The 22,074-nt window shown below is 42.6% G+C and overlaps 1 long non-coding RNA gene across 1 annotated transcript in view; it reads left to right on the top strand.

The window, feature by feature from the left end:
* Positions 1 to 591: 591 nt before the first annotated feature.
* Positions 592 to 22,074, top strand: part of LOC139077292 (uncharacterized) — a 97,689-nt gene continuing 76,206 nt past the window's right edge. The window contains exons 1-2 of the long non-coding RNA XR_011529677.1: positions 592 to 954; positions 17,085 to 17,275. This is a non-coding gene — a long non-coding RNA (uncharacterized lncRNA). The remainder of the gene's footprint in view (positions 955 to 17,084; positions 17,276 to 22,074) is intronic.

Below are 22,074 nucleotides of genomic sequence, written 5' to 3'. Positions count from 1 at the left end.
GGCTGAGTAGTATTCTATTGTGTATATATACCATATCTTCTTTATCCAATCATCAGTTGCTGGGCACTTAGGTTGGTTCCACATCTTGGCTATTGTAAATAATGCTGCGATGAACATGGGGGTGCATGGGACTCTTGGAATTGCTGATTTCAGGTTCTTAGGATAGATACCCAGTAGTGGGATGGCTGGGTCATAAGGTATTTCTATTTTTAACTTTTTGAGAAATCTCCATACTGTTTTCCATAGTGGCTGCACCAGTTTGCATTCCCACTAGCCTCTTGTTCTTTTATCATGGACAATATTTTCATGAAAATGTTAGTTTCACTGAGTTTTATTATTTGGCTCTTTGCATTCTCTCTATTTCTTTGAAGTGTCTTCATTCTCACATTTTCAATCCTCATCTTGCATGTTAGTGGCTTTCATCACATGGTGGCTGTGCTGGTTATCAATGTGCCCCTCAACTGAAAACCCACCCTCTTACTGAGTTGTGATAATGGAGCTGTAAGCATTTCTCTTTTGTGCCGCGAGCGCAAAATGAAGCTCTGTCAGTAGAGGGCGCTGGAGGGACATGGCAGGAGGACTTCCGGGTTTCAACAAACAGAGGTTTTTTATTTTTGTTGTTCCTGCTGCAGGCCCATCAATGGCCTCGTTGGGACATCTATTGGTCTCTGCCTCAGCCACGTGCTGAAAGTGTGCAGTCCCTCAGGGAGCTGGTCCTGACGTGGACACTGCATGCCCCAGGACTTGCGTGGTGAGTGGGCTCCTGACGCCCGACTCCCTGTGTGCCTTCTCCGCTTCTCCCCAAAGGACAGGATTGGTCCGGGCATCCCAGTGAAACTGTCTGCCCTGCAGAGGGTTCAACCGCAGCTTCTCCAGTGGGATCTGAATCCAGCTTTGGAGCCGGGCCGCCCCTCTGAGTTTGTCCTCCCTTGGATACACTCCCTCAGTCCTAGGGTATGTTTTAGGTTCTCTTTGCATCTTTATTGTTACTCCTCTTTACAGTCAAGTAATTCCTTATATTAAACTCTCCCTGTTCAAATTAGGGCTTGGCTTCTGTCTCCTAACTGGAAACTGATTCAGTAATCTTTGGCTTATATTTTAAGCTGTTTGGAAACTCCACGTGTAGGGGTGGGGTTTTTCTGTGGGCTCCACTATAGTGGGATTGAGCTGGACGGTTTTTACAAAAGACCCTTGATTCAGGGTCTAGTCGGGTGAAAGAATAAACTCCATGTATTTAAATAGATCATTTTATATAAAGAATTGTTAATCATGTATTGAGATCTAAAAAGGCAAAAAGGAGCACGGAGGTACCGCAGAGGCAGAATGTACAGGAAGCGGCTACCCATCCCTAAAGCTGGGGGAACAGGAAAGATGTCGGCATTATGGACTAGTAGAATCTTGGAGGAGGGGCTGGTGGAGCTGGATCTCAGAGTTCTGAGGGGGCCTGGCTGGTGCTGGGAGTGTGGAGAACTGCAGTTTAAGACCAACGAGTGCTGCTGGAATCAATGTTACCGCTGTAGTGATGCTGAAGATTTGGGAAGCAAACACGAAGGAGCGAGTCAGGGCTGGAGGACATGCCCTGAAGTCTCCCTCTATGCCTAAGAGCAAGCTAGCCGGAAGCGAGAAAGAGTGAGTTTGAAGCTAAGTGATAAAAGCTTAATAACCACCACAACCCTCCTGCTGCTGGTGTTTGTAGATTTTTTCTTGGTCTGGTCAGTCTCCCCAGAGGGGATTTCTCTATTATTCTTCCAAGGGCAAGTCCAGCTGCCAGAATTCTCAGAAGTGACTGGGGGAAGAAGACCAGGAGCCTTGCCATTTTATATTCAGACTTTTACTTAATCCTCCTATTTTCAGTCTAGTTTCCCGTACCTCCCTGGCATGGTTCAACTCTCCAGGGAGTAAACCACCCATTAGAGTAGAATATGGGAGTCACTCTGCCATGTGGGGCAGCTTAGGAGATCCGGGGCTCTCATGGCTTCTTGTAGGGACTTCCACCTTCTGTTTCTAGGCCCTCTAGCATCCCCACGTTCAGGGGTGCTCTTTAGCTTTATTTTGTACGATGTCTGGAGTTCCACTTTGTGAAATCTACCTGGTTGTGGGATTTTCCCACTGTGATCATACCTTTAATATTCTCTTATCTGCTGAGACATTTGTCCATTTACTATCCAGATCCTGATCTATTCACTTATCTATTTATTTAGATTATATAGTTTCCTGGGTTTTTTTTTTTTCTTCCTTGTATGTTCCTGCCTTTTTAAAAAACGCTTACCACATTTGGTGGGATTTCTGGTGGAAGCAGAGACAAACATGTGTGTTCAATCAGCCATATTAAGCCAGAAGACCCAGTTGAGTTTATAGTGTGGTTCTGGTGGACTTGAGCTTCCCAGCATGGATCAGCTGGCACCAGGTAGAAGCGAATGCCACGAAACCTTTCTTTTTATTTTTTATTTCGCCTCTATTTTGTCTGGCTTCCTCTCCCTGAGGTGGTGCTTGGGCCCCTGCTTCAGTGTATGATTCTACACATTTCCAACAAGATCCTTTCCTACGTGGATGAGACAGCCAAGAACTCTGACTGTGTTATCCTGTGGAGAGAGCTTCCAGGAACGAGTTTACGGTTTTCATTTTATCTTTTTTGGCCTCTGACTGATGGTTGAAGCAACGCAGAGCCAACATAAATAGGTTATTTTACATTCCCTGCTGTTGATGCTCATAAAATACCTGCTTTTTTACATTGCTGGCAAAAGCAAGGGCTGCAGAATGGTGTTGGGGTGGATCTGACGGCGGTCTTAGGAACTGTAAAAGACACTCTCTTTTGCTCAATAATTTACTATTTCATTAAAAAATAGCGTTTATTGAGTTTGAAATCTTAAGGGAGAAAATATACATAGTGCAAGAAATAAAAATAATCTCTAACCCCAATCCATAGAGATAAACATTACTAGTATTTTTATTTTTTTCATTCTTTTTTTCCCAATGGGCATATGGTTCTTCTACTTAACTTTATGTTATAAACAATATCTTACCTTTAAAAATTCTTCGAAAAATAAAATTATTTTACTTTATTAAAAAATGTTTTATTATTATGTAAGTTTCAGGTATACAGCATCATAATTTGAAATCTGTATACACTACACAGTGCTCACCACCACGTCTAGTTACCATCTGTCACCATCCATTCACCTGTTTCACTCACCCCCAAACTCCCTTCCCTTCTGGTAACCACTAATCTGTTCTCTGTATCTATGCGTTGCTTTTGTTTTATTTTGTTTGTTCATTTGTTTTTTGTTTTTTTCAGATTCCACACATGAGTGAAATCATATGGTATTTGTCTTTCTCCATCTGACTTATTTTCACTTAGCGTAATATCTTCAAGGTCCATCCATGTTGTCCAAAACGGCAAGATTTCATCTTTTTTTATAGCTGAGCAGTATTCCATTGTGTATATACATCACATCTTCTTTATCCATTCATCCGTCCATGGCCACTTACGTTGTTTCCAAGTCTTGGCTATTGTGAATAATGCTGCACGGAACATAGGGGTGCGTATATGTTTTCAAATTAGTATTTTTGTCTTCTTTGGATAAATACCCAGGCGTGGAATACTTGGGTCGTGTGATAGTTCTATTCTTAATTTTTTGAGGAATCTCTCTACTATTTTCCATAGTGGCTGCACAAATTTACATTTACACCAACAGCACGTAGAAGTTCCTTTTTCTCCACATCCTCTCCAACACTTGTTATTTCTTGTGGAATAATTTTAAATCGCTGCCTAATCTAATACGTATTATATACTCTTTGGTTGGACTTGTGAACTGTTTCACTATTATGAATAATGCTACCATAAACATCCTTATGCATAAAGGGTGTTTTGTACATGTTATCTCTTGGTGTGTATTATCTGAGTGTTTCCAAGAGATTGTACTCCCCACTAACATTATAGAGAGTGATTGTCTCATCCCACCTTCGCAAGAATTATATCATTTCTTTTATTTAAAAAAATCCCTAATTCCTTTTTAGACCACTATCTGAACAGTTCAAACATGATTTTAAGTAGACCAGACGCATGAGGCTCCCATAGAGCGTAAGTGGACTGCTGGTACAGTTTTATTAACTTTAATCAGGAAGGATTTTTAAGAAATGAATGGCCCTGATAACTAAATAAGATAAATATCCACCGTATTAATTGTTACATAAATTAAAATGATTGCCTTTGGCAGACATTTTCTACGATTAGCTTGGTATATGTCAAGTAAGTTCACAGAAAATTAATTACATGTATTTTTCAGGACTTTGGAAATCTGTCATTATTTTCAGAGGATTTATTGAGTAACTTCTGAGGTTTTCCTGTGTCTCTAGCAGGTGACTGATAGTACCTGCTTTGATTTACTTTTTTCAAAATAATGATTTTAGCTCTGCTGTAAGCAGCATGAGTTTAGGGAGCACGTCCGTCCTGCTGTCGTAATGCTTTATGACGTGGCTGGTTCATGAATTGGAGCAATCCCAAAACAGTTTTCTGAAGGACGTCCTGGCTCTGGCGTTTCTGCACAGGCTCCTACAGAGCCTCCCCGTGCAGAGGCTGTGCCACCTTCCGTCCAGGTGAGAGCACGGGCTGAGGGCCTTGGTTTCCACGGGGCGATGCAGACTTGTTGCTTGCCCAACTGAGTTCTTAGGAAAAGGTAACTAGTCTCAGTCAGGAACAGAAAATCCGTGTCCTATAGTTCCCTAGCAGAGAGTATAAACTAGGATTTCTGCTATATGGCTCCTAACAATAGCCCAGTGGAGACAAAAGATATTTTAGAGATGATTATATAAGGGACATGCAATTTTCTCACCTCTAAGTTCTCTAAATTCTGTGCCTGGATCACAGACATCTCTATATTTGTACTACTTTTTTTCTGCCCTTCCCAGAATCTCTTCCACTGAGTTATGTTTTAATGCTCTGCCTTTCTCTTTGTCTGGTTTTGCTATCACAATCAAGTACAAGAAATAGATTATTGAATTTGCTAGAGAAAATTTGCTGAGAACTTTTAGCTTTACATGACTCAGTGTTCCTTATTAAAGACATCATATGAGAAATTTGTTTTAGACTTTGCTGCCAGGAAATTTCTGTTTGCTTTCTTTTCTCATACTGACTATAGGCTGCCCCTGTTTCTCTTTTTGCTCTGGTTGCTCCAAAATAGCTTAAAACACAACTTTCTCAAGGACTTCAATATTATCATCCCCCAACTTTGGAGTATTTCTATTCTGTTTTGCTTTGGTTTGTATGTTTTTAAAATTTTCATGTATATTTATTTATTATTATTTCATTATATGTGGTTTTGTTATAAGCCATTCAAAATAATCTGTGGAAAGAGATGAAGAATAAATAAATGTACATTAAAAGTTGCCCTCTTCTGGGCGGCCCGGTGGTGCCCAGTAGTTAAGTTCGCACGTTCTGCTTTGGCGGCCTGGGGTTCACTGGTTCAGATCCCCGGTGCGGACATGGCACCGCTTGTCAAGCCATGCTGTGGCAGGCATCCCATATATAAAGTGGAGGAAGATGGGCACAGATGTTATCTCAGGGCTAATCTTCCTCAGCGAAAAAGAGGAGGATTGAAGGCAGATGTTAGCTCATGGCTAATCTTCCCTTCCATCCCCCACAATGTTGTCCTCTTCAACAAACTCTCAGGAGAAGTCAGACATGTGCACATATAATGGCCATGCCCACCACCCCATCGCTGGCCTGTTCCGCACACGCCCCTGATGAAAGCACAGACCCAGGCAGCCGACTGTGTTTTGGACCACACACTCCTGCATCCTCTGGCCACAGCTGATTGACCCAGAGACAGACACCTGATTCACTGTCAACCAATCACTAAGCTAGCCAGCGACCAGTGATGTGGCATGGCACTAAGAGTTGAGCTGAACCAACCAGACTCTTTCTATTAGGAATTCACCCTAAGAAATAGAAACATCAAGAAGTGGCTGACAATGGAAAGAGAATTTTGAAAACAGTATAGTATAGTGGATAAAAGTGTGGGTTTTGGAATCAAGCAAGCCTAGGTTTAAATCTTGCTGTTGTAACTTATTAAATGTGTAAATCTAAACAAATTATTTGACTATCTTGTAAGTCATTTCCTCAAAAGGGAATCACTGTCCTTTCTTGAGAATATTGTAAGGATTAGATGTACTTTTTGCTATCATTGGCACTAAATGGTAGTGATGATGATGGTGATGATGGTGCTGGTGATGATGGTGCTGCTGCTGCTGGTAATCAATATGCAATGATGATGGTGATGAAGTAGGAGAAGAATTGTCTAGTAAGTCAATGGTAGCAGAAAGAGTAGTGGACATAGAGAATAGCCAAGTCACTCTGATGGCTGACATACAAAGATTAAAACAGGATTAGTAAGAGTGAGAAGAGAGAGGGAAGAGAAAAAATACAGACAGTTGGGGAGCAGTGCATTTAGTTTTTCTTTTCTTTGGATAAGCCTAGATTGGCTGATTGAGCAAGCTGACTGGGTCATCAGGAAAAGACATTTCAGTTATTTATAGGTTCTTCTAGAAACCTGGAGAGTTCAGTGATGGAGCATGCATGAAGGCAATCTCTCTATAATGTCTGCCGGTGACTTTCCGTCAGCACCATGACCTTAGGTCACATTTGCACCATTTGTCTCATCAGAAATTTGCTCATTCCTCAAAACCTTTCCTGGACCCAATTTTACAGTTTCCTGACCTTTAGATTCTGCCTTCCTTTCCCAGACTCTGACTTTTTTTCCTTTTTGAGCAATCAGACTTCCAGGTTCCTAGACTTTTTTCCTCCACCTCCACCTCCTGTCACTAGAGGTCTTTGGGCAGAGACTAGAAAATCATTATACAAGATGTAATGGAAAAAGTTCTTGCTTTTAATGAGAGTTTTGAGTAAGTGACCTTTACAGTTCCTTAGAGGGCTGGCCCCCTGACCAAGTGGGTAAGTTCATGCGCTCTGCTGTGGCGGCTCAGGGTTTCACCAGTTCAGATGTCCTGCTTATCAGGCCATGCTGAGGCGGTGTCCCACAGGCCACAACTAGAAGGACCCACAACTAAAATATGCAACGCTGTACTGGGAGGATTTGGGGAGAAAAAGTAGGAAAAGGAAAAAGAAGATTGGCAACAGTTGTTAGCTCAGGGGCCAATCTTTAAGAAAAAAAACAAGTTCCTTAGAATTCCAAGCATCTGAGATATCCACAGAAGAGAAGCTCCTTAAGAAAGACACAGAGGGGATGGCCCTGTGGCCAAGTGGTTAAGTTCGCGTGCTCCGCTGCAGGCGGCCCAGTGTTTCGTTGGTTCAAATCCTGGGCGTGGACATGGCACTGCTCATCAGACCACGCTGAGGCAGCATCCCACATGCCACAACTAGAAGGACCCACAACAAAGAATAAGAATATACAACTATGTAGCTGGGGGCTTTGGGGAGAAAAAGGAAAAAATTTAAAAAAAAAAAAATCTTAAAAAAAAAAAAGAAAGACACAGAATGACTAGCCAGGTTTCATGAGTCAGAAAACACTTCTTCTTCTTAGTGCTGTTGGGTGGACTCCTAACCCCAACCAGTCTTTTTGACCATCCTCTCACCTCCTGGCACTATATCAGCCAATGCTCTGCTGCTATTTGTGGGATTTTTATGGCCAACTTTTTTCAGCATCAAAACAACACGCAGCAGCCACAATATGACAACCAGCAGACAGGTGGTATGGTTCCCTGACCAGGAAACAAACCCCGGGCTGGGACGGTGAGAGCACCAAATCTTAACCACTAGACCACCAGGGCTGCAAGTCAAAACTTGGGGCATCTTTATTTTCCCCCCTGGGTATTGTTCCAAAAATCAGTTTCTTGTACGTCTGGCAGAGTTTAAGTTCTTTACAGTTAATGTCATGGCATACTTTCCTTCAAATATTTATATATCAAGCAGTTGACATCATTTTAAAGTAAAGTTTTAATTGTGTCTTGAGACCAGAATTTTTCACCTTGGAAAATTATTTCCAAACTTATATTGAAAATCAAAGCAAGATGGATTTAGTTTATAAAAATTCCATCCGTTTATGGAAACTTATCAGAAATAAGCAAAGCGGATATACTGACATTACATTTAGCAAGAAGTAAAAAGGGATGATAAAGCATGAGCAAGAAACTAAAACTCAGAGGAATTACAGAAAACATTTAAGTCAAATAAATAATGAAGAATTTTTAGGCAATTTCAGCAGAGGTAGGAAAATCATATCAAGTTGATTTTTGCAAAGAAACTGGAACGGGAGCTTCCTCCATTCACCACAACTACTCCTCTCAGGAGGGTGCTCCTTAGGAATCAACATATAGCCTGGGGCTGAAATGAATGCCATTAGGCAGGTTCCCACTTGTTCCTTCTGTCATTTCCTAAAATTCCAGTTCCTAAAATTCTTTTGAAGATTGTCTCCTGCAGGAGGTAACATTTGAAGTTCTTAATTCAATTCAATTGGACAACAATTACTTATCAAGAAAAGAATTTCCCATGCTTGAAGGAGAGTAGAAAAAGAGTAAGACTTGGTCGATGACCTCTAAGAGTCTGACATCCAGCAGAGGAAGACACGTTCTGCACAGAGATAACAATGATAGAAGACAGAGGCGAGAGGCTCTGTCACTGTACACAGCGGCAGTGGGAGCCTTGGGGTAAGTGCCCAGCCCCTGAGGCTCTGGGCCTCCTTCAAGGATGTGATGTTTTATTTATTTTTTTTTTTTTAAAGATTTTATTTTTTCCTTTTTCTCCCCAAAGCCCCCCGGTACATAGTTGTGTATTCTTCGTTGTGGGTTCTTCTAGTTGTGGCATGTGGGACGCTGCCTCAGCATGGTCGGATGAGCAGCGCCATGTCCGCGCCCAGGATTCGAACCAATGAAACACTGGGCCGCCTGCAGCAGAGCGCGCGAACTTAACCACTCGGCCACGGGGCCAGCCCCAAGGATGTGATGTTTTAAAATGTATTTACAGGCTTTTTTCCACCATAAAAGTAAATTGTTTTATCATATGTATTTTGGAAGACAGAGGAAAATATATAGAAAGTAAGTTAGAGAGTATTAAACCTTACATCACTGTGTCAACGAAAATAATCCACAACCAATCTATAAATGAAAATTTGGGATGAGTTTATTCTGAGCTAAAATCTGAGGACCATGGCCCAGGGGCTTTCTTCCCGAAGGAAGAAAGGGCACCGAAGAAGTGAGGTGTACAGAGTGGTTATATACCCCCAAACAGGATGTTTCACATATCATTGAAATGTCCCTCCCACAATAGTCACAAGATTGCCCTGTCGGCACAGCACTTGATGGACACAGCAGGTAGTGGGTCTGCTATCTTGGAGGGCGGGGGTAGCAGGAGGTCACAGGTGAGTGCAGCAATCAGTTCCTAGCCTAAGGAAAGATGCTTAATCCTTAAGGAAATGCCAACGTTGGGAGGGGGAGGGAAGTTACACCTTTATCTCAAGAGCCTTTGTTCTTGCCATAGGGAATGCCTAAAGCAGATATACAATGCATGCTCAACCGCCACTGTCAGCCCCTTTTGGAAAAACAAAGTCAGGCCGAATTAGGTTTACACCAAATGGCTTCCTCATATACTCCAATATATCCTATTGCTTGCCATTTCTGTTTGTCAACTGTGATGCTTAATTTTATGTGTCAGCATAAAATTACCCAGATATTTGGTCAAACATTTTTCTAGATGTTTCTGTGAAGATAGTTTTTTAGATGAGATTAACATTCACATCAGTGGGCTTTGAGTAAAGGAGATTACCCTCCATAATGTGGGTGTGCCTCATCTGACCACCTGAAGGCCCTAATAGAAAAAGACTGAGGGCCCCCAAGGAAGAGGGAATTCTGCCTCCAGCCCACCTTTGGACTTGAGCTGCAACATCAGCTCTTCCCTGCGTCTGCAGCCTGCCAGCCTACCCTGCAAATTGTGGACTTTCCAGCCTCCGTAATTAAGTGAGCCAATTCCTTAAAAGAAATCTCTCTCTCTGTTTTAATATATATATTCTGTTTCTCTGGAGAACCCTGACTGATACAATCATGGTTCCTTTATTTAAAAAAAAAAATATATATATATATATTTTTTTAAGATTGGCACCTGAGCTAACAACTGTTGCCAATCTTCTTTATTCTTTTTCTTTTCTTTCTGCTTTTTTCTCTCCAAATCCCCCCAGTATATTGTTGTATATTTTAGTTGTGGGTCCTTCTAGTTGTAGTACATGGGAGGCCACCTCAATGTGGCCTAATGAGCAGTGCCATGTCCGCACCCAGGATCCGGACCAGCGAAACCGTGGGCTGCTGTAGCAGAGCACGCGAACTTAACCACTCGGCCACGGGGCCGGCCCCTAAAAAATATTTTTTTAATAGTCTTTATGACTAGATTTTTGGGAGTCTTTTTGGGGGGAGTTGTATGTTATAGTCACCAGTTGCATATGTAATTGTGTATTCCCTTATTCTTTTTTAAAATTTATTGTAATGACACTATCATCTTCCTTGTTAATACAAAGTTTTAATAAACGTCACTTAAGTGGCTCCACAATGGCGTATGAAGTACATAGTCCATAATTTATAGTTTTTCCTGTTGAGTATTTAGGCTGCTTCAAATATTTTAAGATGATAACTTCTAATGAATATTTTTTATTTATGAAGGTTTTTCTGCAATTGAGAACTGGATAGATTCCCAGAACTGAGATCACTCCATGAGGCTCAGAAGCAGCCCAGGAGAGCAGCGGCAGCCAGCGGCAGGCTGGACCAGGGACTGCTCTCCAGACCTGCTGGGAGGAGATATGGCCAGTGGGAGAGCTAAGGGGGGGCACAGACGCCTCCCTCAGCTTCCTGCCGCTGCCCCCAGGCTCACGTTTACTAAAGACTTCGGGATAAGGGAAGAGAGTTACAGAAACACCAAGAAGTGGAAATTAGATATGGCTGCTTTCAAATTTCACAGCCCGAGCACCCTCTTATGTAGGAGCTCCTACTGGTTGCTTCTCTGTCTTGCCTCCAGCGTGACCTGAGTTTCAGGGGCCAGTTTGACCTCCCTATAATTGGGGGTACCATTCATTGGGTATGCTTTTGCAACTCACAATACCCCCAACTCTATCCCTACTCTTGTCCAAAGAGGGGAAGACATTTCCTCCCTTAATCCAGACTCTGGGCCACCTGCCAGGATCTGCCTTCTTTAGGATGATTCAAAATGGGAATGAAGCCACTCTCTGAAGGGAAGATGTCCCTGCTCTATATGACCTGTGACCTCAATGCCATAGGCACTATGCACTATGACAGTGCTGTCCAATAGAATATAATATGAGTTACATGTAATTTAAAATTTTCTAATAGTCAAACTAGAAAGATAAAAAGCAACAGATAAAATTAATTTTTTTTTGCTTGAGGAAGATTAGCCCTGAGCTAATATCTGTGCCTGTCTTCCTCTACATGTGGATCGCCACCACAGCGTGGCTGACAGGTTCTGTAGGTCCATGCCCAGGATCCAAACCTGTGAACCTGGGCAGCCAAAGTGGAATGCACCAAACTTAGCCATTATGCCACAAGGCTGGCCCCAAAATTAATTTTAATAAATTTTTTTTTTTGAGGAAGATTAGCCATGAGCTAACATCTGCCAATCCTCCTCTTTTTGTTGAGGAAGACTGGCCCTGAGCTAACATCCATGCCTATCTTCCTCTACTTTATATGTGGGACACCTACCACAGCATGGCTTCTGCCAAGCGGTGCCATGTCTGCACTGGGATCCGAACCAGCGAACCCCGGGCTGCCAAAGTGGAACGTGCACACTTAACTGCTGTGCCACCAAGCCAGCCCTTAATAATATATTTTATTTAACCCAGTGCAAACAAAATAGTACAATTTCAAAGTGTAATAAATATAAATATTATTGGTGAGATTTGTACTAAATCTTTGAAATCTGGTGTATATTTTACACTTAAGAGCCCACTTGAATTTGGACGAGCCTCGTTTTAAGTGCTCGTTGGTACATGTGGCTAGTGGCTACCATATTGGACAGCAGAGACCTGTCACCTTTAGTGAGCAAACTCCAGCAACACGTGCTTGTCGTGGATCCGACATTTCTCAAGAGTAAGTTATTTCGTCTTGAATGATAGACTTTGTTGAACATGTACAGAGTCTATGCCAGACTGCATCAGGTCAGGTCAGGCAAAGGCCTGAAGGGACAGCCAGGCCTGCACACATTCCCAGTCATGTTTTGGGTCTCTGATCCCAAGCCCCCAAGTCTGGTTGCTTGCTCTCTACACACACACACACACACACACACACACACACAGCTAGTGTGGGAAACAAGCATGACTTGAAGGATGCAGTCACATAGCAGCTCTATTTCATTGCCCCACTGTCTCCTTAACTTGCTCAGTGCGGCCACTTCTCCCTGTTCCAAGATGAAAACGTGGACAGGATTAAAGTTTTTCTGATCTCTCTTAGGTGATAAAAGTCCTCTGGTCGTTTTACGTTACCAAATACAATTCAGAAATTTGTCAATTCAGAAATTTGAAGTCTAGTTCCAAAGTTAAATCTTCTCCAGCTAGTGTTTACTGAGGGTGGGAAGATGAGGGAATGGGGACACAGCTCCTCTTTTCTCTACGTTATGCTTCTGTGCCCCTCCTCCTCTCTTGCTCATGATGGTTTCTGACCCTCCAAGCTCAGGTAGAATGGGGAAGGGTCAGAGATAGTGGGGGGCAGGAGAGTTCTTCCTCACCTGGCATGGTGATAAGAGGGATCTGCACTCTCTGGGCCTGGCAGGTGCTTAAAGCTGATTCTCCTTGAGTTTCCGTGGATTCTTCTGAGACCCCTTATTCCCCTACAGCCATTGCTGGAGACCACTCAAGTGCAGTTCCCTGCTGCAAATGAGGCCCTTCTTCCATCCTTTCTTTCTCCCACAGCCCCTGGGAACGCAGCAATAACATGAGCTTCTTTCTGCTGAGGCGGGCTCACACCTGTAGGCGGGCTCACACCTGTCGGTGGGCTCACACCTGTAGGTGGCCATATCAGACAGGACTAACTCAGCCCCACAGCGGATCTCCTTCTAGCATGGCTCACACCTAGTCCACTGGAAACGCTTACAGAGCCTTGGTCTGAAAATCTCAGGGAACCAGGTCCCCAGCCCAGCCTCCTGTCCTACACCCTCACCCCCAGGCAGATAACCAGCCTGTCTCTTACAGCTGTGTTTGCCAGGCAAGGGTTACACAAGCCCACTGCAGGCTGTCCACTGGGGAGCAAGAAGCTCTATACTGGCCAATAGAAAAAAGATTCGATATTATTCTGGATTAGACGTTTGTATACATAAAATGATACTGCTTCATACCTGAAGGTGACAAGACAAACCCTGGAACTTTTTTGATCCAGGGGCAAGAAGGAAAGATAGGACCACTGTTGCCATGCACACGTTTCCATAGCTGCTTTGCCATTTTGACTGTCATTGCACATAGTTGAAGGACTGCACTATGAGAAAAACATAGCTACTTCTTGATTTAACAGCGATCTAGGCAGGACAGACAATAATATCCCCACTTAATAAGTGGATAAACAAAGGCTGAGAAAGATCATGCACTCTGTTAGGGGAAGAACTAGATTAGAATCCAGGTTTTCTGACTTCTTTTCTGGTGTCTGCTTTCACTCTGTAAGTCATCCATTGTCATAAAATTACTGACTCACAGAATGTTAGTGTGGCAAAGACCATCAGAAGTCCTACACTCACTGGAACAAAAGCCCCCCAAAGACAGGACACCTGCTCACCACTGTATCCTCAGTGCTGAAGTCAATGCCTGTCTCTGAGTCGGCACTTAATAAATGTGTGTAGAATGAATGAATAGAAGAATGAATGAATGGTGGAACTATCTATGAGTGAGGAAACAAAGCTCCAGAAATGTTAAGCGACTCACCAAAAGTCACTAAGCATATTTTATAGATTACAAGGCATATAATAATTTTCACATTTAATATCTCTAAAATGGGGATATGTCTTGCAATCAATGGTATGTCATAATTTAATTGACTATTTTTCTTTCTTAGTGGTACATGAAATTATGGTATGTTTTCTGGCAAATGGAGTCTTAGATTCAATGAAAAATGGTAGCTGTTTGTGGACATATACTGTGTTTCAGTGCCCAGCAAGTACAAGACAAGGAGGGAGCTAGGATGTGACACTATGAGATGTAATGAAAGCCAACTTCCGCTGAGGCACTCAGAAGCAGGCCATCAATTTCCAAGACTGATGCTCTTCGATCAGAGGGTGGTTACCAGCTGTTGCCACTAGAGGGCTCATCAAGACATTTCATCGGGAAAATACAGGCATTGTAGGAGCCTCTATCTTTTGTCCAGGCCATTTGTTGCCATGGATACTGTTTCCATAGTAGCCTTGATGTTTTGACTGTCACTGCATTCCCTTCCCATTATCTCTTTTCACATGCTGAATATATATTCTAATTAAATCTTCATCCACGTCAATTTAACAATTTACCATATCCAAATTTTTCTAATGGCCAATTTTCACCAACTGTGACACTTATGGTATTTATTTGACTTCACTAGTGAATTCTGCTTTATAAAACACTTGTGGCCTCTTTGATCCAGTATCCAACACTGCACTAGGCCTCAGCTCCATTCACAAATTGGGTCTCAACTGCAAACAGCTCAACACAAGCAGTGAATACTAATCAAAATGAGAAAGAACGGTTCCGTTGTGGTCTGAGTGTGAGAGAAAATGCCTCTGCTCAGTGGTGCATCTGTAGTTCACTTTGCTTGCTGCCTCATATGGTGAAGTTGCTGATGGTAAATGTCACTGCTGAAAGCTCCATGAATTTTTTTAAGGTTTTCCAAAGAGGGTGTGGAACACTGAGCTATTTCACAACTTTTGCATCTACATGACAGCAACGTCCATTAGCTTTCACCAGGCACCTTGAAGGCAGAAGTTGTTTATATGGCTCTCCACTGTGTCTTCAGAGCCATGCATAGTAACCGCCATATGTGTCCTCAGCAAAGACTTGATGGATGGTTAAATGAATCATCACATGCCACCTCTTCCATGTGTAGTGCAAAGAAGCTGAAAAACTCTCCTGGGTGGAGAAAATCAAAAATATCTGAGAGCCGTCTTGATTCAGGACTGCTTCCTCAAAAACTCTGGGTGGGGTTCTAAGCTAAAAATGGAGCAACTCTGCTTGCGTCCAGTCGCCAAATTCTTTCAAGAGTGAAACCTGAGATGCTGCAAATACTTTAAAAAGCAGAACACACCTGTCAAAGTAAATAAATCTCTTAAATGTCAAAACCGATGACACATTTCCTTCCTTGTACTGTACACACAAAGATGATTTTATTTGTGTCTGTGTGTCTGAAACTTGTTTTCAGATTGGGGGTTCCCCAGGAATGGGGACTGTATCTGGTTTCTCTTGCTTGGCTCAAAACCCAAAACGGATTAAAGGAAAGATCCAAAGGCCTGTCACTACCAGCCTAAAGAGGAGAAGACTGATGGATGAAGGTTTTCACACCTCTGAAGGGTTTTATGAGCAGAGTGCTGAGCAGTTGTTCATCACTTGAAATTCAGCTCTAATGAAGTGGAAAGCAAATGATCCTGGACCCAGACAACCTGACTTTAACTGCCTCCTCCCACCGCTCTCTGCCATTTACCATTCGTGTGATTTGGGGCGATTTATTTAACTTCTCTGAACCTCGGTCTGCATTTCTAAGATAGGATGATTTTCCTACCTTACAGAGCTGCTGTCAGGATCAAAAGAGACCACAAATATTAAAGCAGCACAAAGTGCCCATAAATATGTCATAAATCTTAAGTCAATTACCCCCTCCCTCAGGAAGCTTTCCTGGGTTTGCCGTGGCCGAGTGAGACACCTCCTGTGGGCTCCACCCCAACACACACCTCTGTTACAGCACTTAGCACATTACACTGTGATTGTGGGTTTTCTTGTCCTTGAGGGCAGGGACTATGTCATTCATTTCTGTTAGTCTGCGTCCTTGTTCTCAAAAGAATTCCCAGCACATACTGGACACTCATTAAAGGAATTTTGATTTCTTTGTGTTTTCAAACGAGACTAAAACAGAAGAAACAGCACCAAAAGAAAGTATGCATTCATTTATTTCTTTCCAAATACGTATTTCATCAAATCTAAGATGACATTGAGTTCCAGATGCACCATTGCTCATGTCCCACTAAAAAAGAAAAATTGCTGCCAACCAAACCATCACATGCTGTCAGGAGTAAGACACATCTCCATTTAAACTATAATGTAATGGGAAAAAGTGCATCTTAAGATCAGTGAAGCACAATGATTATTGAATGTCTACTCCGTTTCATGTATTGCCCTCAAGACCCCTATTCTCAAAGAACTGACATTCTAGTGGAAGGAGACAGACTGTGAGTAAATAAATTAACACATAAATAAAGATAAGTTCAGATTGTGATCAGCTCCATAAAGGAAATAAATATGGTGATATATAGAGACGAAAGACAGAGATTTTAGATAAATCACAGGAAAGGTCATGACTGGATTTGAAAAATAACCACGTGTTTACTAAGGGATCAAATAGTACCTTCTGTAGCGAGAATGTTGAATCACTGTTTCTGGATAACTTCACCAAACATTCTCGTTTGTAAAGATGGGGGACTGGACCAGAATGTGCATTCAAAGACATTTTTGTGAGGGGTGACACACCCAAACAGGCATAAATCCTGTTCAGGCACAATTCTGTAAGGTGTGTGCTTGCCCAGTGTCCTCAATCTGGGCAGCATACTAACAGCATGTGGCAATTGGGATCACCTAGATTTTAAACCCTGGACTTTATGAAGAAAAAAGGAGGATTACCTGAGTGGGACTGAACTCACACGATGGAACGAGCTGTACATATTCACTAAAAAGATGACATACATGTAACAAATTACAAATGTCATAACAAGTGTGAGTATAATATGGCTTGGGAGCCAACCAAATCTTGTAGTTCAAGGTCCCAGAGTAATTAAGAGGTATTTCCCTTATTCTTTAAGCCTTCTGTTTTTTTTTCTGGATGTTCTGCAGCTGCTTCACCTTGTCCTTTTCCACCTTCAGCACCGTCCAGAGACTACATTGCCACGCATCCGTCTGTTGGTCCTCAAAAGCAGGAACCGTGCCCTCCTTCCCAGCAGGACCTTGCAGAGGTGACCCCATTCTGGAGAAGGAGGCCACATGGTGGGCTGACGGAGACTGATTCAGCAAAGACTCTGTGCTTTTGGCAGAACTGCTGACCCAAAAGGACACAGGTATCTTGGGGGTAATTAGTACAGGCCAGTTACTGTATGGCTTTAAGAGTATCCCTTATGCCTCTATCCTGTGTAAAATCCTGTATCCGGGATCTTTGAAGAGCAGCAAAAAGGGCTGAGATTGAATTTCACTCTACTCTGACAGAAGCAGAAGTTATTTTAACTGAAAGAAAATAAAAAGGTTTGCTAGGGGCTGGCCCCGTGGCCGAGTGGTTAAGTTCGCGCGCTCCACTGGCGACGGCCAAGTGTTTCGTTGGTTCAAATCCTGGGTGTGGACATGGTACTGCTCATCAAGCCACGCTGAGGCAGCGTCCCACATGTCACAACTAGAAGGACCCACAACGAAGAATATACAACTATGTACCCTGGGGGCTTTGGGGAGAAAAAGGAAAAAAATAAAATCTTTAAAAAAAAAAAGTTTTGGGGATATTTCTTGCATGCTAAAGTTTCTAGGCTGAATCACATGGGTTATGCTATTTACAGAGATTTCATGGTCTTTGCAATTGCTTGAAATTATCCTTGAGGTGCAGAAACTCAACTATACAAACTTCCTCAGCTGGAACTTTTAGCTCTAGCTATTATGCTATTGCACAAACCAAGCATGTGCTGAGACTGCAAAGGTGCTGTGCCCCGGGAGGCCAAGGCAGACTCTGGAATTCCTCCTGCTTGCCAATGCCCTTTAGTGAATGCCCACCTCCCAACCCCAGACTGAACTGCAGGGGGAAAGTGTTATAGAGACAGATCTGACTTTTCTTGACTGTATGTTAACTAAGAGACTTTTCTGTCACTCTTCTCTCCTGCCATAAACTGGTATTCTTGCTGCACACAGTATCTTAAGTCACAGACTCTTCCTTTGCCATCTACTGCCTCCAAGGGAGGGCATTTTATTATTCTTCTTCCACTTCCCACTAAGTGTAGGTCACATGTTCTTAAACTCTTAGCATTAAAAAGGACCCAGTACAATGTTTCTTCAAATCGTGTCTACAGATGTATTCTTGATCGTCCATCATGTCCATACGATATTTTAAAAGCATGTCATATCAGTTAGGCTCTTATTCGGCTGGTATTATAGAAGGTCACCTAACCGAGCTGCGGCATACTAGTCTCATATACGTACAAAAGGTCTGGGAGCAGCAGCCAGGGCACAGCAATGCCATCAGGGACCCAGGTGATTCCTTTCGTCTGCTCCACTCTCAGCCTGATGGCCTTCACCTCCCTGTTTGTCTCCTCGTGGTCTCAGCTCAGCTTGCTGCACCTCCAGGTCTCGTACCTACATTCCATGTGGGAAGCAGAGCGAAGAGTGAAGGGGTGAAGGGCTTTCTCCTGATGGGCCTCTGTCTTTTCATTTTGGAAGGGACACCATCTCCACAGACTTCTGTCTCCATCTCATTGGCCAGAACCGTACCTCATCACCACACCTGGCTCAGAAATTGGGTGTTTTCAGCTGGGCACATTGCCACCCCACACAAAACTTGGGTACCCCAAGTATGGAAGAAGGGGAGAATGAATTTTGGATAGAAACTAGCTGTTTTTGCCACATGCATATTCTTTAGATGATAATCTTTAAAATCCCAGTAATATAAGCATTTTTCTGGATCCTATTGATGACCAGTATAAAACCAACATAAAACTAATAGGAATGACTAATCGTTAGAATTGTCGCAGGCTGACAAGAGTAGAACAGGGACTGTCTTAAAATTTAAATGGTGCCTTTACCTTAAGTGAAGGCCAGATAATCTCACAGTTCACTCAGAGACTGAAGGTCTCTAGACAGTTTGTACAGGGAATTCCATGAAAGAATGGAGACATCACACAGCAAGGGGGATTTGCTTGCCTATGCTGTAGGAATCAGGACCACATTAATGTTGGGAGCAAAGAATTTTTCAGCAAAAGAATATCACGCATCACATTAAATGACTGCTGTTGTGTCTAACTTTATTGGAACAGTAGGACTATAAGCATAAGGAGTCTATACTTCATTTGCTGGTTCACACATTTCTAGGTAATATAACAATAATAATAGTGATGCATCTCTGAGTGTTTTTAGCTTCTAGGTGCCCCAGTGCACTGATAGGCCAAACATATCACTAAAAGTGATCAGTGTCCTCATCTTTCTTGAGCATTATTTAGTAAGCAATTTGAGTTTTATTCAACTTGTAGTCACGACACTTGAATGATAACAGGTGTAATGTAAATTTTGGAAACAGATAAACAGGATTCTAATATTTGAATTTATTATTCTGTGTTTCTGATTCTATAGCACAATACTATAATTCCATTATTAAATGATGGTGGTGATGCTGGTAATAGTGGCTGGGAGGGTGACCAATAATCAACTGTCTTCGAATATCTTTACTCTGAGCTCTTTGTCCTGAACAGCTCATGGAGCTGTTATGTTCCATATCCTGCCTTTGTCTGTGGTCTTGACCATCTTAAGCATCATTTATAGGACTTTTCATGAAAGATATTTCTCCCTCTTTGACTCACTGAGGCAGAGATATTCTCCTAGTCAGAGGCCAGATCAGGACTTGTGTCTCTCATTTCACAGCATGATTGAGATGAGACTCAGTTGTTTGCTCTGGTGGTCTGTCCCCACGGTGGGTGCTCAATAGGTACTTATTGAGTGACCAGTTGGGTACATCCTGTAGACATGGTCCTTTGCCCTGGGTGTTGGGAGGACTTGGGTGTGGCGCTCTTGAGAAATCAGGGGGTGTATCCTTCAGCTAGACAGACTGAGATGGGCACACAGAAAGGCATAGCGTGTTTGGCCCATGCTAGGCACTTAACTATTTTCTTAAGTGAATGAATTTAGCTATGCAACCTAGAAAGAAAGAGACAAACATTTGCTTTATTTCTTTGATCAGACTTAATGAATATCTCTTATATCTCAGATGTGTGTATCTCCTCCAAATAGTTTTCATGGCCACATCTGGTAGATAGGTAGAGGCAATTTTCCTGAGGAAGTAAGCACAGCCAGACGGAGTTAGGAGATACTCAGAGCAGGCATCCTTCTGAGCGTCCCTGACATGCTTACTCCCAGGGCCAGCTACCTTTCTCATCTGGTGGTCCTAGGGCTCCAGACTGGGGGAAGGAAGCGGAAGCCTGGGGATGCTCATCACGCTTCATGGTCCTGCAGAGGCTGATGGGTGGCTGGTTTGCTCTAGAACCAACTGCAGTCACTGCCAGGATCCTCTTTATGGCGCACTCCAATCCATGGCGTGGGGATGATAAATAACCCTGGTGGATGGATTGAATGGACTCAGGAAGCAATTTTTCTAGGGAGGAAGACAGTGGTTTATTTTAAGACTCAGTTCCTCTCTTAACCCTGGTGGTTTGTGATTTATCAAGATCTATCCAGCTCATCTCCCCATCTCTGTGACTCCTTCCTATGTCCCCATTTTCTTCAGATCCTGATGCCACTAGAGACACAATTTCCAAAAATGTTGAAGTCGTGTAGGGGCAAAAAAGCTATTTTGATATACGGAGTTAGAGGGATGGATTGAAGTATAGATAATCCTTATTTTTAAAACTTTTTTGGTTAAATGTCAAAAAGTTAAAAATTTAGCAAGTTTGGGAACACAAACTTTCCTCTTATTTCCTGTACCCTGAGCCTTTTGAACCATCTCTCGTTTTTAGTCTCTACAAGAGGTTAAGAAGGTGCCATTGCTAGTGGCCGCTCTGTACCAGCGGCACTTAGAGGCCTGGTTTGGAGGGAGGAAAGCATCCACCCTCCTGGAGAAAGAGTGTCTGACTTTTCATTGCGATCCACGTGGTCAGAAATCTACTTGTTCATGATAACAGTGAAGTCAAGAAGGTCCTCCCTGTACTGGCAAATATTGAACATGACTCATGAGTGTGTCAAGTCCACATGGAGGCTTTCATTCTCATTTTCTCTTGTCAATCATTCTTCAGAATGCTCTAGTTTCACGGTGTGATTTTGATGGAATTAAACGTGAACACCTCAACTGAATAATGCATTACTTTCGGCTTCAATCACACTTACGAACCAATCCCAAGCTGTAGGTTTGCCTTTTGGGGCAGAGGTCAGTTCACAATGGCATCAATGACCAACAAGAATTAACGAGGCTTTAATCACCTGCATGGGCTGGCCAATCACGTAAGCTGCCACTTGCTAAGATTCCAATGTGCTCGTAATCTTTAGGTCAGGATGGCCAAAAAGGACCAGCCCTTCCCCATCTAACAAAGGCCAGAAGTTGAAGGCTTCAGTTTTAGACGAAGAGTCAGCAAGAGGAAGCCACAGAGCTGGTACGGAGTCCTTGTATCTCCCCGTGTAGAAACAACAGGGCCTCTCAGAGACAGAAAAATATCTAGAACTCCCTTTTGAAAGCTGTTACCAATTGTTTCTCCAGTATAGAGTAGCTGTGCTCATAAAGGCCTACCTAATCCTTGTTTTAAAAAATCTTTGGCAGAATTTCAGAGTGGATAGTAATTAATACAAAATAGTAGCATTGCTGACATGAGTGGACCATTCAAAATGTTTCATTTCCTCCTCTCCTCTTACCTCCCAATTCTTTGTCTTCTTATGAAAATTCCCATTTTTCACATTTATCTTTACGTAATGGTTTATGCCTTGCTCTAGTTCTCAGCATGTCTTACTCTATTATAGATTCTTATGGTCCTCTTTTTGTCTGCGTTCTCTCTCTCTGTACTCTCTTCACCTTCCCTCTTTCCTTCTCCCTCTGTCTCTTACACCTTCCTCTTTCCCTCAACTCTCCACATTTTTTATGCTACTTGCTCCATCTCTGTCTCTTTGTGTGTCTTTGCAAAACTCTCTAGGT

Source organism: Equus przewalskii, chromosome 19 (assembly GCF_037783145.1).
Source record: "Equus przewalskii isolate Varuska chromosome 19, EquPr2, whole genome shotgun sequence".
NCBI classification, from domain to species: domain Eukaryota; kingdom Metazoa; phylum Chordata; class Mammalia; order Perissodactyla; family Equidae; genus Equus; species Equus przewalskii.
The sequence above is the reverse complement of the archived record's forward strand: the minus strand, read 5'-3'. Positions and strand labels throughout refer to the sequence as shown.